General features: G+C 48.9%; 4 non-coding genes across 4 annotated transcripts; all 4 read left to right on the top strand.

Annotated features, from left to right (window-relative positions):
- Nucleotides 1–481: 481 nt before the first annotated feature.
- On the top strand, nt 482–622 carry LOC130114857 (U4 spliceosomal RNA). The gene has a single exon (XR_008810451.1). It is a non-coding gene; the product is annotated as a U4 spliceosomal RNA (small nuclear RNA).
- Nucleotides 623–2,678: 2,056 nt separating this feature from the next.
- LOC130114870 (U4 spliceosomal RNA) lies at nt 2,679–2,819 on the top strand. The gene has a single exon (XR_008810463.1). It is a non-coding gene; the product is annotated as a U4 spliceosomal RNA (small nuclear RNA).
- Nucleotides 2,820–3,742: 923 nt separating this feature from the next.
- LOC130114863 (U4 spliceosomal RNA) lies at nt 3,743–3,883 on the top strand. The gene has a single exon (XR_008810456.1). It is a non-coding gene; the product is annotated as a U4 spliceosomal RNA (small nuclear RNA).
- Nucleotides 3,884–5,656: 1,773 nt separating this feature from the next.
- LOC130114869 (U4 spliceosomal RNA) lies at nt 5,657–5,797 on the top strand. The gene has a single exon (XR_008810462.1). It is a non-coding gene; the product is annotated as a U4 spliceosomal RNA (small nuclear RNA).
- Nucleotides 5,798–15,238: the final 9,441 nt, after the last annotated feature.

The following is a 15,238-nucleotide window of genomic DNA, read 5'->3' as shown; positions in this document are numbered from 1 at the left end:
TAACACCGAGGGCGGTCTGACAGGACGCGGAAGCGGGGCAAGCTAAGCTAACTGCTAGCCCATGCAGACCGGCAGGTCCGACAGTCATCCTGAGAAGTCACGTTACGTTCAACACTGATGAGATTATGAATCAGAATGTGGTTGGATGAATGTGGGATGACAAAGTTTCGGGGGTTGGATGGATTCTCGAGACGGATCCAATAGATCTCTGTAGGCTGGAGAAGGGGGCGAGGAGGAAGTTTGCATAGATGTTCAGGAAGAATACTTGGGGGGGGGGAGCAACCAGCACGTTGGCTGGTTTCTTAAAGATTCTCTAGAATGGAAATATCATCATGCAGACAACTTTAACATACTAGCTAATATCGAAAGTGTCCTGCGTGTTGAGCTGTGAACGTTATTCCGTTACATGAGGCTCATGACTGAACCATGACAGAGATGCATGTGTGCAGGATTGGGGAGCCTGGGCCGCCCCTCCTTCTGCAGCTTTGCGCAGTGGCAGTATCGTAGCCTATGAGGTTTATCCGAGGCGCGATTATTGCTAGTTGAAAACTTTACCCAATACCCCGCTATGCCGACTTGAAATATAGTCGGCAATGGCAATTTTTGACGGTCTCTAAGGAGACTGATAATTTGTGAACGAATAAGAAACTTAATACCTGTTTACCCGTTGAAAATCTGTGCAACTCGTAGTGATATCCAATTTTACTTTAGTAAAGTGATATCAACGTCGATGAACTTTGTATTACTCACTGACCAAATGTTAAAGATTTTGACTTTGCAAATTACAACACAGAGGAGTCCCAATGCCGTAATTACTACCAAAGCTACTCTTGCTAATGATATTTACTTTGCAGCATGACTCTCTTTCCGCTTCCGGTGTGGGAAGATGGCGGCGTGAACCCGCGTGTGCGGCGGCCTCACCCAGTACCGTCAATGCAGGGTCTTTGTCCGCGTCTGCTTTTAAGTTGTGTCTTCCTTTGATGGCTGGGAGAGCTCGGTCTGCCATGTCTTGCAGGCCCAGGGACCACGGCCCCTGCCTGGAGCTGCGCCTGAGGAGGAAGCACCGAGGGCGGTCTGACAGGCCGTGGAAGCGTGGCAGGCTAAGCTAACTGCTAGCCCATGCAGACCGGCAGTTCCCATAGCACCGAGAGTAGTCTGGCGGCGGCCTCGCCTGGCGTTGACTGTGGTGTCGTCATGTGGAGTACGGGGAGGTGTGCCGAGGGTGTCTGGCCGAGAGAGCAGGCGCTGGATTGACTTGGGGAGCCTGGTCTGCTGCATTTCCGGTAGGCCCAAGGACCACGGCCCCTGCCTGGAGCAGCGCCCGAGGAGGAGGCACCGACGGCGTTCAGACAGGACTAAGCTAACTGGTAGCCTATCCAGTGTTTCCCAACCCAGTCCTCAAGGAACCCCTATCCTGCATATTTTCTTTGCAACCCTGAATAGGTACCTGTTTGTAGTTATTCAACCAATCGGCAATGAATTTTGTCAGATGTTGCACACCTTGCATAATTAAGTGCTGCGAGATGATTGGTCGAGTAAGTACAAGCAGGGCTACCTATGCAGGGTTACAATGAAAATCTGCAGGATAGGGGTTCCTTGAGGACTGGGTTGAGAAACACTGGCCCTGTGCAGACCGGCAGTTCCGACAGTCATCCCTGCAGGAGTTCGTTCCCTTGGACCGTGATTTTGTTTCCCCTTTTTGCTTCATGTGTTAGTTTATATATATATGTGTTAGTTAGTGTGCGTGTTTCTGAAGTTCTTGTAGTTTTTGGATATGTGTTTGTCTTTGTGTTGCACTGCTGCGGGCTGAGGGAACCCCCCCCCCCCGTGACAAATGAAGTGTTCCTTATTCCGGATTCCTTCATGACACATTGTGCAGTTCCCAGTATTATTATTCTTATTACTGAGACGTCACGTTACGTTCCACACTGATGTGATTATGAACCAGTTGGATGAATGTGGGATGACACAGTTTCGGGGATTGGATGGATTCTGTAGACGGATCCAATAGATCTCTGTAGGCTGGAGAAGGGGGCGTGTCTCAGACGTGTCGGCGTTCTCACAGCAGGCGGTCATTGGCCGAAACATGTTGGGGTTCTACACATCACAGCACGCGATTGCTCAGGTGAGACGTCAGTTTCACAGCATGTGGTACAAGGCCAATCTGACGTCACTGCCACCACGCTGATTCACATACATCTTCTACCGGATGGATATAAATATATAATGACTGCTCGTGTCCTGTGCTCTACGTTCTCTCATCTAAAACTGGTCCTGTAGAATTTATTTTTCCTGAATCCAAAAATAAACACATGAACACGTGGCTAGGCATCACACATATTCTTTCTGCATCAGGTGACAATGTGGTGCAGTTATTTGTAAAAGGGATTGTTTCATGTTTCTTTACATGCTATACCAACTTTTAAACTTTGTTCAGTTTGCATAGATGTTCAGAAAGAATACTTGGGGCGGGGTCGACCAGCACATTGGCTGGTTTCTTAAAGATTCTTTAGTGTGGAAATATCCTCAGGCAGACAACTTTAACATACTAGCTAATATCTAAAGTGTCCTGCGTGTTGAGCTGTGAGTGTTTATTCCGTTCCATGGGGCTCATGACTGAACCATGACAGAGATGCATGTGTGCAGGAGCAGGGAGCCCGGCCCGCCCTTCCTCCTGCAGCTTTGCGCAGTGGCAGTATCGTAGCCTATGAGGTTTATCCGAGGAGCGATTATTGCTAGTTGAAAACTTTACCCAATACTCCGCTATGACGACTTGAGATATAGTCGGCAATAGCCATTTTTGACGGTCCCTAAGGAGACTGATAATCTGTGTAAGGAAAATAAAGTTGTGGAAGTACCCAGTTTAGCAGTTGAAGATAGAACTTAAAATTCCCGTTTACCAGAGTTGTGTCAACGTTTGACCCACTCTTCATGACTTATTGACCAAGTGTTAACAATTTCGGCTTTGAAAGTCACAAAATAGAGGCGTACCAAATACTCCTAACGCTACTAATATTAGTGATTTATACTTTGTAATATGATACTCATTCCCCTTCCCGTGTGGGCAGATGGCGGCGGGAATCCGCATGTGCGGCGGCCTCACCCAGTACCCTCCATGCAGTGCTTTTGTCCACGTCTGCATTTAAATGTTGTCTTCATTTGATGGCTGGGAGAGCTGCGCTGGATCGGCTGGAAGAGCTTGGTCTGCTGCGTCTTATGGGCCCAGGGACCACGGCCCTGCCTGGAGCCGCGAACGAGGAGGTAACACCGAGGGCGGTCTAACAGGACCCGGAAGCGGGGCAGGCTAAGCTAACTGCTAGCCCATGCAGACCGGCAGGTCCGACAGTCATCCTGAGACGTCACGTTACGTTCAACACTGATGAGATTATGAATCAGAATGTGGTTGGATGAATGTGGGATGACAAAGTTTCGGGGGTTGGATGGATTCTCGAGACGGATCCAATAGATCTCTGTAGGCTGGAGAAGGGGGCGAGGAGAAAGTTTGCATAGATGTTCAGGAAGAATACTTGGGGGGGGGAGCAACCAGCACGTTGGCTGGTTTCTTAAAGATTCTCTAGAATGGAAATATCATCACGCAGACAACTTTAACATACTAGCTAATATCTAAAGTGTCCTGCGTGTTGAGCTGTGAACGTTATTCCGTTCCATGGGGCTCATGACTGAACCATGACAGAGATGCATGTGTGCAGGAGTCGGGAGCCTGGCCCGCACCTCTTCCTGCAGCTTTGCGCAGTGGCAGTATCGTAGCCTATGAGGTTTATCCGAGGCGCGATTATTGCTAGTTGAAAACTTTACCCAATACCCCGCTATAACGACTTGAAATATAGTCGGCAATGGCAATTTTTGACGGTCTCTAAGGAGACTGATAATCTGTGAACGAATAAGAAACTTAATAACTGTTTACCCGTTTAAATGTTGTGTAACTCGTAGTGATATCCAATTCTACTTTAGTAAAGTGATCTCAACGTTGATGAACTTTGTATTACTCACTGTCCAAATGTTGAAGATTTTGACATTGCAAATTACAACACAGAGGAGTCCCAATGCCGTAACTACTACCAAAGCTACTCATGCGTTTGCAGCATGATTCTCTTTCCGCTTCCGGTGTGGGAACATGGCGGCGTGAACCCGCGTGTGCGGCGGCCTCACCCAGTACCGTCAATGCAGGGTCTTTGTCCGCGTCTGCGTTTAGGCTTTGTCTTCCTTTGATGGCCGGGAGAGCTCGGTCTGCCGTGTCTTGCAGGCCCAGGGACCACGGCCCCTGCCTGGAGCTGCTCCTGAGGAGGAAGCACCGAGGGCGGTCTGACAGGACGTGGAAGCGTGGCAGGCTAAGCTAACTGCTAGCCCATGCAGACCGGCAGTTCCCATAACACCGAGAGTAGTCTGGCGGCGGCCTCGCCTGGCGTTGACTGTGGTGTCGTCATGTGGAGTACGGGGAGGTGTGTCGAGGATGTCTGGCCGAGAGAGCAGGCGCTGGATTGACTGGGGGAGCCTGGTCTGCTGCGTTTCCGGTAGGCCCAAGGACCACGGCCCCTGCCTGGAGCAGCGCCCGAGGAGGAGGCACCGACGGCGTTCAGACAGGACTAAGCTAACTGGTAGCCTATCCAGTGTTTCTCAACCCAGTCCTCAAAGAACCCCTATCCTGCATATTTTCTTTGCAACCCTGAATAGGTACCTGTTTGTAGTTATTCAACCAATTAACTCAGGTGAGACGTCAGTTTCACAGCACGTGGTACAAGGCCAATCTGACGTCACTGCCACCGCGCTGATTCACATACATCTTCTACCGGATGGATATAACTCTATATAATGACTGCTCGTGTCCTGTGCTCTGCGTTCTCTCATTTAAAACTGATCCTGTAGAATCTGCATTTATTATTTGACATGTTTCTTTACATGCTAGTATAAAAAGACCCACTCTCATGCCCTATACAAACTTTTACACTTTGTTCATAGTTTGCATAGATGTTCATAAAGAATACTTGGGGGTTCGACCAGCACATTGGCTGGTTTCTTAAAGAGTATGAAAATATCATCAGGCAGACAACTTTAAAATATGTGAGATGCCTTTATTGATCCCCGTGGGGGGAATTCCCCTCTGCAATTAGCAGTGGGCAGCCACCGTGCAGCGCCCGGGGACCAACTCCAGTTCTTCTTGCCCATGCCTGGCTCAGGGGCACAGACAGGAGTATTAACCCTAACCTGCGTGTCTTTTGATGGTGGGGGAAACCGGAGCACCCGGAGAAAACCCACCGCAGACACGGGGAGAACATGCAAGATGACCCCTCAAGGTTGGACAGCCCTGCGGTTCGTACCCAGGACCTCCTTGCTGTGAGGTGACAGCGCTAACCACTGCGCCACCGTGCGGCTAGTATCACAAGCATCATGTTTGTTGAAATGTGAATGTCACAAAGGCACGAACTGATGAAGCCTCGTGGATGAGAGGCGAAACGTCTTCACGGATATATACCAAGTCCAGTTGCACTTGATTCACCTCCTTTGGATAACCATGACCTGGATGAATGAGAACCTTCACAGACATGTTAACTGTGAACGTTTATTCCGTTACATGACGTAACCATGATAGAGATGCACGTGTGCAGGACTGGGGAGCCTGGCCCGCCCCTTCTCCTACAGCTTTGCGCAGTGGCAGTATCGTAGCTTATGAGGTTGATCCGAGGCGTGATTATTGCTAGTTGAAAACTTTACCCAATACCCCGCTATGACGACTTGAAATATAGTCGGCAATGGCAATTTTTGATGGTCTCTAAGGAGACTGACAATCCGTTAAACAACAATCTTCATCCAAAATTAGCCTCTCAGTCGCGTAGATTAGTGTTTTTCAACCGGGGGTCCGCGGACCCCTAGTGGTCCGTGGTGTAATTGCAAGGGGTCCGTGAAAATAAAATATCTTTAAAAAAAAGACCCTATGACACTTATAGAAATAGGATTATTTTACTCAAATGTGACTGTGACCTTTATCTACCTAAACTCTAAAGGGTAACTGGACTTTTTTCTCTAATTACATCTGTTTCACAAGTGTAATTTATTGTATTTTAATAAGAGATCTCGCTCCCGTTTGCATTGTTAAAAGTTACTGCATAAAAATTCTGTTGTTACATATATCTGAAAGTTACTGAATACATATTCTGTTTTGTTACATATATCTGAAAGTTACTGAATACATATTCTGTTTTGTTACATATATCTGAAAGTTACTGAATACATATTCTGTTTTGTTACATATATCTGAAAGTTACTGAATACATATTCTGTTTTGTTACATATATCTGAAAGTTACTGCATAAGAATTCTGTTTTGTTAACTATATCTAAGTTACAACTGAAAGCTCTTATTTTTGCCCCAAAGAGTGAATAAATGCTATAATGCAATTTAAAATGCAGTTTCTACTGTTTCTATCAAATTGCAACCCCCCTCCCCCAAGATCAGGTGGAGGGGTCCTCAGGGTAGATCAGAAATACGCAGGGGGTCCAGGACCCCAAAAAGGTTGAGAACCACTGGTGTAGATCACATCGATACCGGGGAATAGCAGATCATTGTTTGTGCTTGTTGTTGGTTACCGTGGTGGCCTTCCCCGAAAGCAGGCGTATTTGGGTACTTTTGGTAGTTACGGCAAGTGTTGTGTGGGCCAGACATGGCCCAAATGTAATGAACTGGGTTTGAGCTGGGTTACAGCACATACTATGTGGCCCAGGTGTGGCTGAGTTGAGGCAGCCACACTCACCCTGAGTCAGCACCGTCATTCAAGGTCAAACGTGGGCCGTAAGATAACCGCAGAAGTGGGCCATATTTGGGCCAAAGAGTCTTTGCTATGTGGGGTTTGGCCTGAGACACGTGACACCGCATAGGCCTGCTCTCAGGACAGTGAACATCGGTTCAGACCAAGCCATACGTGTGTCTCGTGCTGATACTTAAAACTAGTGACGCAGACTGCCGGAATGATAGCTCTGCATGTGCCATTGTTCAAGTAGAACAAAGAAACATAAAGAAAAGGAAACGTTGACGTTCCACAAGACAATGCAAAACCGTCAGACTGACAATCAAGACCAGGACACGCCCAAAATTAGGGGAGGGGGGGTAGTGGTGGATGCAGCAGCCCCCCCCCCCAGGCAGCGGCAGGTGGCTGTGTAACATCTTAGTCCCAACAGTATTTACGTGCAAATGCAAAAAAAAAACAACTTCATTTTAAACAGTGGGCGGGGCTGCGTGGAATGTACATCTTTAATAATAAAGCGGGTAAACACCATTCCAAATCTGCTACGCACCACGCGCGCCTCAGAAACAAAACAATGACGTCATGTTGTAGCGACCCGGGAGGCGGTCGCTCTGACTGTGGGCGGTTCCGCGCATGGATGTTAGGATAGTGGACCTGGATACGGCGCCGCCGCTCAGCCTTGCCTCAGCCAATTTCTTTCCCGGTGGTCACTCGCGGTATTGCAGCGAAAAATCCCCTGCGGCCCAAAAAGCATTTCCCCCATAGACCACCACTGTAAAAGAGACGCCTGTAAAACTGTTGACCGGACACCTGCAGCTATAATCATGGTCAGTATTACTCTTTGTATTGTATAGTTTCAAGCTGTGCGGTTTTAATCTTTTTTTAAAATGTCCAAAGCCCAGAAAAAGCTTTTCTTTTTTCCTGTATGACGGCGCGGCTGTGTGCGAGCCGTTCTCATAGCGTAGAGGCTAGTTCCTATCGATGCAGAGAACGGTCAACTGAGCATGCGCAAGTACTCGTTGCCTCCGTTGTTTGGGTAGGTTAAGGTTAGGGTTAGGGCGGGGTTAGGGTTCAAGTTAGCTAATCAGACACAGAGTAGGGGCGGGTCTAGAATCCCAGCGCCTGGATGCTACGCGGGGCGTGTGGGGGCGTGGTGGAGGCATTTCGCGCATGCTCAGTTGACCGTTCTCTACTCCATTTCCGTTCTCTGCATCGATGGGAACTAGCCTCTACCGTTCTCATAGCCTACAGGCATGATGGGAGTAACACTACTGCGCATATTCAGTGGGACCTGGCCCCATGTACCCGGAAGTAACCCGGGAGCCAGAAACGTTTGCGCCAGGCGAGCCTGCGAGCAATTCTCGCATGAACAGGCGACATTTTTAGAGCCAGCCATGGTTCCGCGCTGGGGGCGCGCAGTGGCTGATGGGACTGGTAATGTTAGATTTAAAATTGTGTTTTAACGATGTGCTGTTCGTGTTGTGGTTATTCACGTGTTGTTGTTGTTTTAGGGGTTCGATTCAGACTGAGACCGTTTACTGACTGTAGGACTATGACTTGGACTGAAGTCGCCATTTGAGAAATGGGGGGGGGGTGCTGTTCTGGTCCGCCCTGGTCCACTTGAGACATTGGGGGGGCTCGCTCAGTTCTGGTCCGCTTTGGCCGGTGTCAATAAAACAGCAGTCCGGGAATCGTGCGGTGTATGGGGCATGGGAGTTGCGATTAAAAAGAGATCTCCTACCAAAACGCGGATCGTCGGTTCGAGTCCCCGTGTTACCCCCGGCTTGGTCGGGCGCCCCTACATCCACAATTGGCCCTGTCTGCAGATGGGAAGCCGGATGTATGTGTATGTGTCCTGGTCGCTGCGCTAGCGCCTTCTCTGGTCGGTCGGTGCGCCTGTTCGGGGGAATGTGTGATCCTTCCACGCGCTGCGTCCCCCTGGCGAAACTCCTCACTGTCAGGTGAAGAGAAGCGGCTGGCGACTCCACCTGTATAGGAGGAGGCATGTGGTAGTCTGCAGCCCTCCCCGGATCGGCAGGGGGGTTGGAACAACCACCAGGATCTGGGAAGAGTGGGGTAATTGGCCGGATATAAAGAGAGGTCGCTGCCTCTAGAGCCATTCTGCCACGCCGGCTCCCCACAATACTTGTCGTTTTATTTGGCAGCCCCCCTACTTAAAACATCTTCCCGCGCGCCTGCCCCCAAGGAGTCACGAAAGGGGATGTCGCCTGTAAATCGTTAAAAAAAGAACTGGGTAAGACGAGTTATTTGAAGGACTCCGAGTGCTGGGGAAAAGTTGAGTTATTCAGGGTCATGGCAGCCAGATAACAGGCGACACAGCGCTGAACTGTTGTTCCGGGAGTGATTTTACTGCAGGTGAGGAAAACAAGGGGGAGGGAACGTACTGTAGCGAATGGTGTGTTACGGCACGAATGCCTGTAGATGGCAGCAGAGGCCTAGTTAAACTAGAGTGGACGTCGGTTGTTAAGCGGCGCGCGCGCGTGTGTGTGTGCGCGTGTGCACATAACATATATAAAGAATGTGATGAGGGGGATGCCCACCGTCACCATGGAGACCCGGGAGGACAGACCCGGGAGGGAGACTCACAGTACAGGTTGTGAAGTACTCAACTTAAAGGCAACTAATTGTAGGCTAAGGCAAAAAGATAATAATAATAATAATAATAATAGTACTGTGTTTTATATAGCATGTACATTCATGTCAGAGTACTGTGTTTTATATAGCATGTACATACATGTCAGAGTACTGTGTTTTATATAGCATGTGCATACATGTCAGAGTACTGTGTTTTATATAGCATGTATATACATGTTAGAGTACTGTGTTTTATATAGCTCTTTGGGGAGGGGAAAGGGATGATAGGAATGGTTGGATAGTGGAGGATTTGATGGACTCCTTGGGACTGCTGTGTTTAAATGATGAGAGTTTCACAAGGATCGATTGTGGCACAGGCAGTGAGTCAAGTATAGGCTTGACATTAGTATTGCAGTCCTTGGCAGGGAGGTAATGAGTCATTCAAGTGTTGGGAGTGATCATTATCCCATTTCATGTGAAGGAGCTAGTGGGAGCAGGGTGGGCTTGGAAGATACATCAGGTAGAAATAAGGTCATTTTTATCAATTGCCGATCTGCAAAATGTTGTACATGCTTTTATCTATTCTCGCCTTGACTATTGTAATCCACTTTATTCTGGTATCAGCACGGGCTCCCTCCGCCATCTGCAATTGGTTGCGCGACGCCGCTGCTCGGGTCATTAGCGGGACAAGGAGGCATGACCACGTCACTCCTGCAGCTTGCCTCCCTACACTGGCTGCCTGTTATACTTCAAATTGATTTTAAAATTTTATTGCTCACCGTTAAGGCTTTAAATGGTCTTGCCCCTACATGCATTTCTGATTTATTGACTTGGTGCACGCCCCCTCGACCATTAAGAGCCTCAGACGGAGCCCTGCTGGGTATTTCCGGGTCTCGGTTTGTTACAAAGGGTGATGGGGCTTTTGCTGTTAGAGCCCCCATGCTATGGAACGCTCTTCCTGTCGAACTAAGACAAAGCAAGTCTCCGGCTTCTTTTAAATCTCATCTTAAAACTACTCTTTTTATGAAAGTGTAAACTACTAATAAGACACGTTAGTCCCCTAGCTAACGGGTCTGACCCTCTAGCCGAGCGGTTCGTGATGTCGCCTTGTGGAAGATCATTTTGTGAACCCAATAGGGAGAAGCACTCCAGTTAACCAAGTTCGGGGAATGATCAAGAAAATGAAGGGAGTAAGACGGAGTGGGGGTACCCAGTATTGGAAAGGGGGGGGGGCGGTGCTGGCTAGTGAAGATGAAGAGAAAGCAGATATGACAGCCAAAGCACTGGTTGAGGTTCATCGTTCTGGAAGTATGTCAGAAGAAGAGATAAGTGGAAGACAAAAATAAAGCGAAGGAAACAAAGGATTGCTGGAGAGAGAGAGCGCAAGAGAGGGATGATGCAGCTAATGCTTCCTTCCCACGAGAGGAAATGAAATGATCTATGTGCAAACCAGGACTAAATGCCCCAGGGACAGATCAGATTTGCTATATCATGTTGAATCATCTGTCTGATGTAGCGTTAGGGGTCATATTATATTTATACAACAAGGTGTGGCAGGAGGGAATGTTACCACTGGAAACGAGCAGTTATTGTACCCATCAAGAGACCAGGAGACGATCCCACCAATCCATCTAACTAAAGATCAGTAGCATTGACATCCCACATGTGCGGAATTACAAAATGCATGATCACAGAAAGACCAGCATATTATTTGGAGGTAAGGAACCTTAGGTCAACCCATCAAAGCTGCGGTACAGTTGTGATGCGATATGCCAGAAGTGCTTAGCACAACAATAAGTGGGTGTCGCAATAGGGCTATAACCAGTTTTATAATTTTGAGCTGCAGGCCCAATATAAATTACACTCAAAATCCTAAATGTATTTTGGGTTTTGTCAAGGGGAAGGTACCGTCGTTAACCCACTAGGGGGCGTAGTGAAACGTCATTGCGTTCCATTGTCTCTTCCGCTGTTGGAATTCTACTTATTTTTCCCGTTGTGTTCGAGTGTGAATAATCTAAACTTCACCTCAAGATAAGGGGGTCACTGCTTTGTTTGGAAATAGCGCAATGTCCCTTCACGGACGGTAGAGGGCATTGTTTACCAGAAAAAATTGAATGAATGTCTTGCAGGAAAGTAGGCTGGCGGTATTAGTTGGAACTTTGGTTTGTTTTTTTCAATTTTGTTTCAAAACACTTGCAAATATTTCAGCTTTATCATTTCAAAATTTCAAAAGGGCACTTTTAATAGTCAATTACACCGGGAATTGGTTTTTGCTTAGTGTGTATGTTGTGATGTAGACATTTCTAGACATATTAAAACAGTTATCCTGCCTCTCTCTCTCTCTCTCTCTCTCTCTCTCTCTCTCTCTCTCTCTCTCTCTCTCTCTCTCTCTCTCTCTCTCTCTCTCTCTCTCTCTCTCTCTCTCTCTCTCTCTCTCTCTCTCTAGTATATACACCGATCAGCCAAAACATTACGACCGCCTGCTAATATTGTGCAGGTCCCCCTCGTGCCACCAAAACAGCTCTGACCCGTGGGGGCGTGGACTCCACAAGACCTCTGAAGGTGTCCTCTCTCTGGTATCTGGCACCAAGACGTTAGCAGCACATCCTTGAAGTCCTGTAAACTGTGAGGTGGAGCCTCCATGGATCGGACTTGTTTTTCCAGGTCATCCCACAGATGCTCGGTAGGATTGACGTCTGGGGAATTTGGAGGCCAAGGCAACACCTTGAACCCTTTGTCATGTTCCTCAAACCACTCCTGAACAATGTGTGTAGTGTGGCAGGGAGCATCATCCTGCAGGAAGAGGCCCCTGCCATCAGGGAATACCGTCACCATGAGGGGGTGTACTTGGTCTACAACAACGTTTAGGTAGGTGGTACGTGTCAAAGTAACATCCACATGAATGCCAGGACCCAAGGTTCCCCAGGAGAACATTGCCCAGAGCATCACACTGCCTCCACTGGCTTGCCTTCTTCCCATAGTGCACCCTGGTGCCATCTCGTCCTCATGGAAACAGCACACATGCACCAAGCCGTCCACATGATTCCTCAGACCAGGCCACCTTCTTCCACTGCTCCATGGTCCCGTTCTGAAGGTCACCTGCCCATTGAAGGTGCTTTCGGCGGCGGACGTCAGAGTGTCCATGATGACCCCTGATAGACGGGTGTCAGAACCCATCTATCAGTGCCAGTGTCTCCAATCCACGATGACCCCTGATAGACGGGTGTCAGAACCCATCTATCAGTGCCAGTGTCTCCAATCCACGATGACCCCTGATAGACGGGTGTCAGAACCCATCTATCAGTGCCAGTGTCTCCAACCCACGATGACCCCTGATAGACGGGTGTCAGAACCCATCTATCAGTGCCAGTGTCTCCAACCCATGATGACCCCTGATAGACGGGTGTCAGAACCCATCTATCAGTGCCAGTGTCTCCAATCCATGATGACCCCTGATAGACGGGTGTCAGAACCCATCTATCAGTGCCAGTGTCTCCAATCCACGATGACCCCTGATAGACGGGTGTCAGAACCCATCTATCAGTGCCAGTGTCTCCAACCCATGATGACCCCTGACAGACGGGTGTCAGAACCCATCTATCAGTGCCAGTGTCTCCAATCCATGATGACCCCTGATAGACGGGTGTCAGAACCCATCTATCAGTGCCAGTGTCTCCAATCCATGATGACCCCTGATAGACGGGTGTCAGAACACACGGACTTCTTCGGCAATTTGAGCTACAGTAGATCTTCTGGCCATGGTAACGAGATCATCAATGAGATCATCACTTCTTAATGTTTTGGCTGATCGGTGTATGCCGTTAGCGTTAACCGTTGACAATACGGCGATGTTAGGGTTCACATTTAAATGCGCCGCGATACAAATTGTTGCCGGACTCGTTTTCAGACAGCGTGCCATGCTCGCCACATAAGTGCACTCGTCATTAACCAGCCAACGGGGAAAAGCTAATTGCAGTGATCTCTGATTAGGAGACGGGAGCAGGGGTTTAATAAGCGGCTCTCTTCGTCACTCCCTTGTCAGGCTATGAAATAATCACCACAGGAGGACACGTAGAACATTCTGCACCCCTCTGCCTGTCACATGGAGACGCTGGGGTGGCCTGGCTGTCTGAAGCTACACCATGTGGTGTCCAATGTCAAAGTTCATTCTAACTGATGTCTCTCTCTCTCTGTTTTGTCACCCCCCCCACTCACTCACTCACTCACTCTCTCTCACTCACTCCCTCTCTCTCCCCCACTCACACACTCACTCACTCACTCACTCACTCACTCACTCACTCACTCACTCACTCTCTCTCTCTCTCTCTCTCACTCACTCCCTCTCTCTCCCCCACTCACTCACTCACTCACTCACTCACTCACTCACTCACTCACTCACTCACTCTCTCTCTCTCACTCTCCCTCTCTCCCTCTCTCTCCCCCACTCACTCACTCAATCACTCTCTCTTTCTCCCACTCATTCTCTCTTTCTCCCACTCACTCTCTCTTTCTCCCACTCACTCACTCACTCACTCACTCACTCACTCACTCACTCACTCACTCACTCACTCTCCCTCTCTCCCTCTCTCTCCCCCACTAAATCACTCACTCACTCACTCACTCTCCCTCTCTCCCTCTCTCTCCCCCACTCACTCACTCACTCACTCACTCACTCACTCTCCCTCTCTCCCCCACTCACTCACTCACTCACTCACTCACTCACTCACTCACTCACTCACTCACTCACTCACTCACTCACTCACTCTCTCCTCCACTCACTCACTCTCCCTCTCTCACTCACTCAGTCACTCACTCACTCACTCTCCCTCTCTCCCTCTCTCCCCCCACTAAATCACTCACTCACTCACTCACTCACTCACTCACTCACTCACTCACTCACTCTCTCTTTCACTCACTTACTCACTCACTCTCCCTCTCTCCCTCTCTCTCCCCCACTCACTAACTCACTCTCTCTTTCTCCCACTCACTCACTCACTCACTCACTCACTCACTCTCTCTCTCTCCCACTCACTCTCTCCCCCACTCACTCTCTCTTTCTCCCACTCACTCACTCACTCACTCACTCACTCACTCACTCACTCACTCACTCACTCACTCACTCACTCTCTCTCCCACTCATTCTCTCCCCCACTCACTTACTCACTCACTCACTCACTCACTCACTCACTCACTCACTCACTCACTCACTCTCTCTCTCTCCCACTCATTCTCTCCCCCACTCACTTACTCACTCACTCACTCACTCACTCACTCACTCACTCACTCACTCACTCACTCACTCACTCTCTCCTCCACTCACTCACTCTCACTCACTCACTCACTCACTCACTCACTCACTCACTCACTCACTCACTCACTCTCCCTCTCTCCCTCTCTCCCCCCACTAAATCACTCACTCACTCACTCACTCACTCACTCACTCACTCACTCACTCACTCACTCACTCACTCTCTCTTTCACTCACTTACTCACTCACTCTCCCTCTCTCCCTCTCTCTCCCCCACTCACTCACTCACTCTCTCTTTCTCCCACTCACTCACTCACTCACTCACTCACTCACTCACTCACTCACTCACTCTCTCTCTCTCCCACTCACTCTCTCCCCCACTCACTCTCTCTTTCTCCCACTCACTCACTCACTCACTCACTCACTCACTCACTCACTCACTCACTCACTCACTCACTCTCTCTCTCTCCCACTCATTCTCTCCCCCACTCACTTACTCACTCACTCACTCACTCACTCACTCACTCACTCACTCACTCACTCACTCACTCACTCACTCTCTCTCTCTCTCTCTCTCTCTCTCTCTCTCCCACTCATTCTCTCCCCCACTCACTCACTCACTCACTCACTCACTCACT

The sequence above is a fragment of the Lampris incognitus genome, chromosome 6, assembly GCF_029633865.1.
Source record: "Lampris incognitus isolate fLamInc1 chromosome 6, fLamInc1.hap2, whole genome shotgun sequence".
Lineage (NCBI taxonomy): Eukaryota > Metazoa > Chordata > Actinopteri > Lampriformes > Lampridae > Lampris > Lampris incognitus.
The sequence above is the reverse complement of the archived record's forward strand: the minus strand, read 5'-3'. Positions and strand labels throughout refer to the sequence as shown.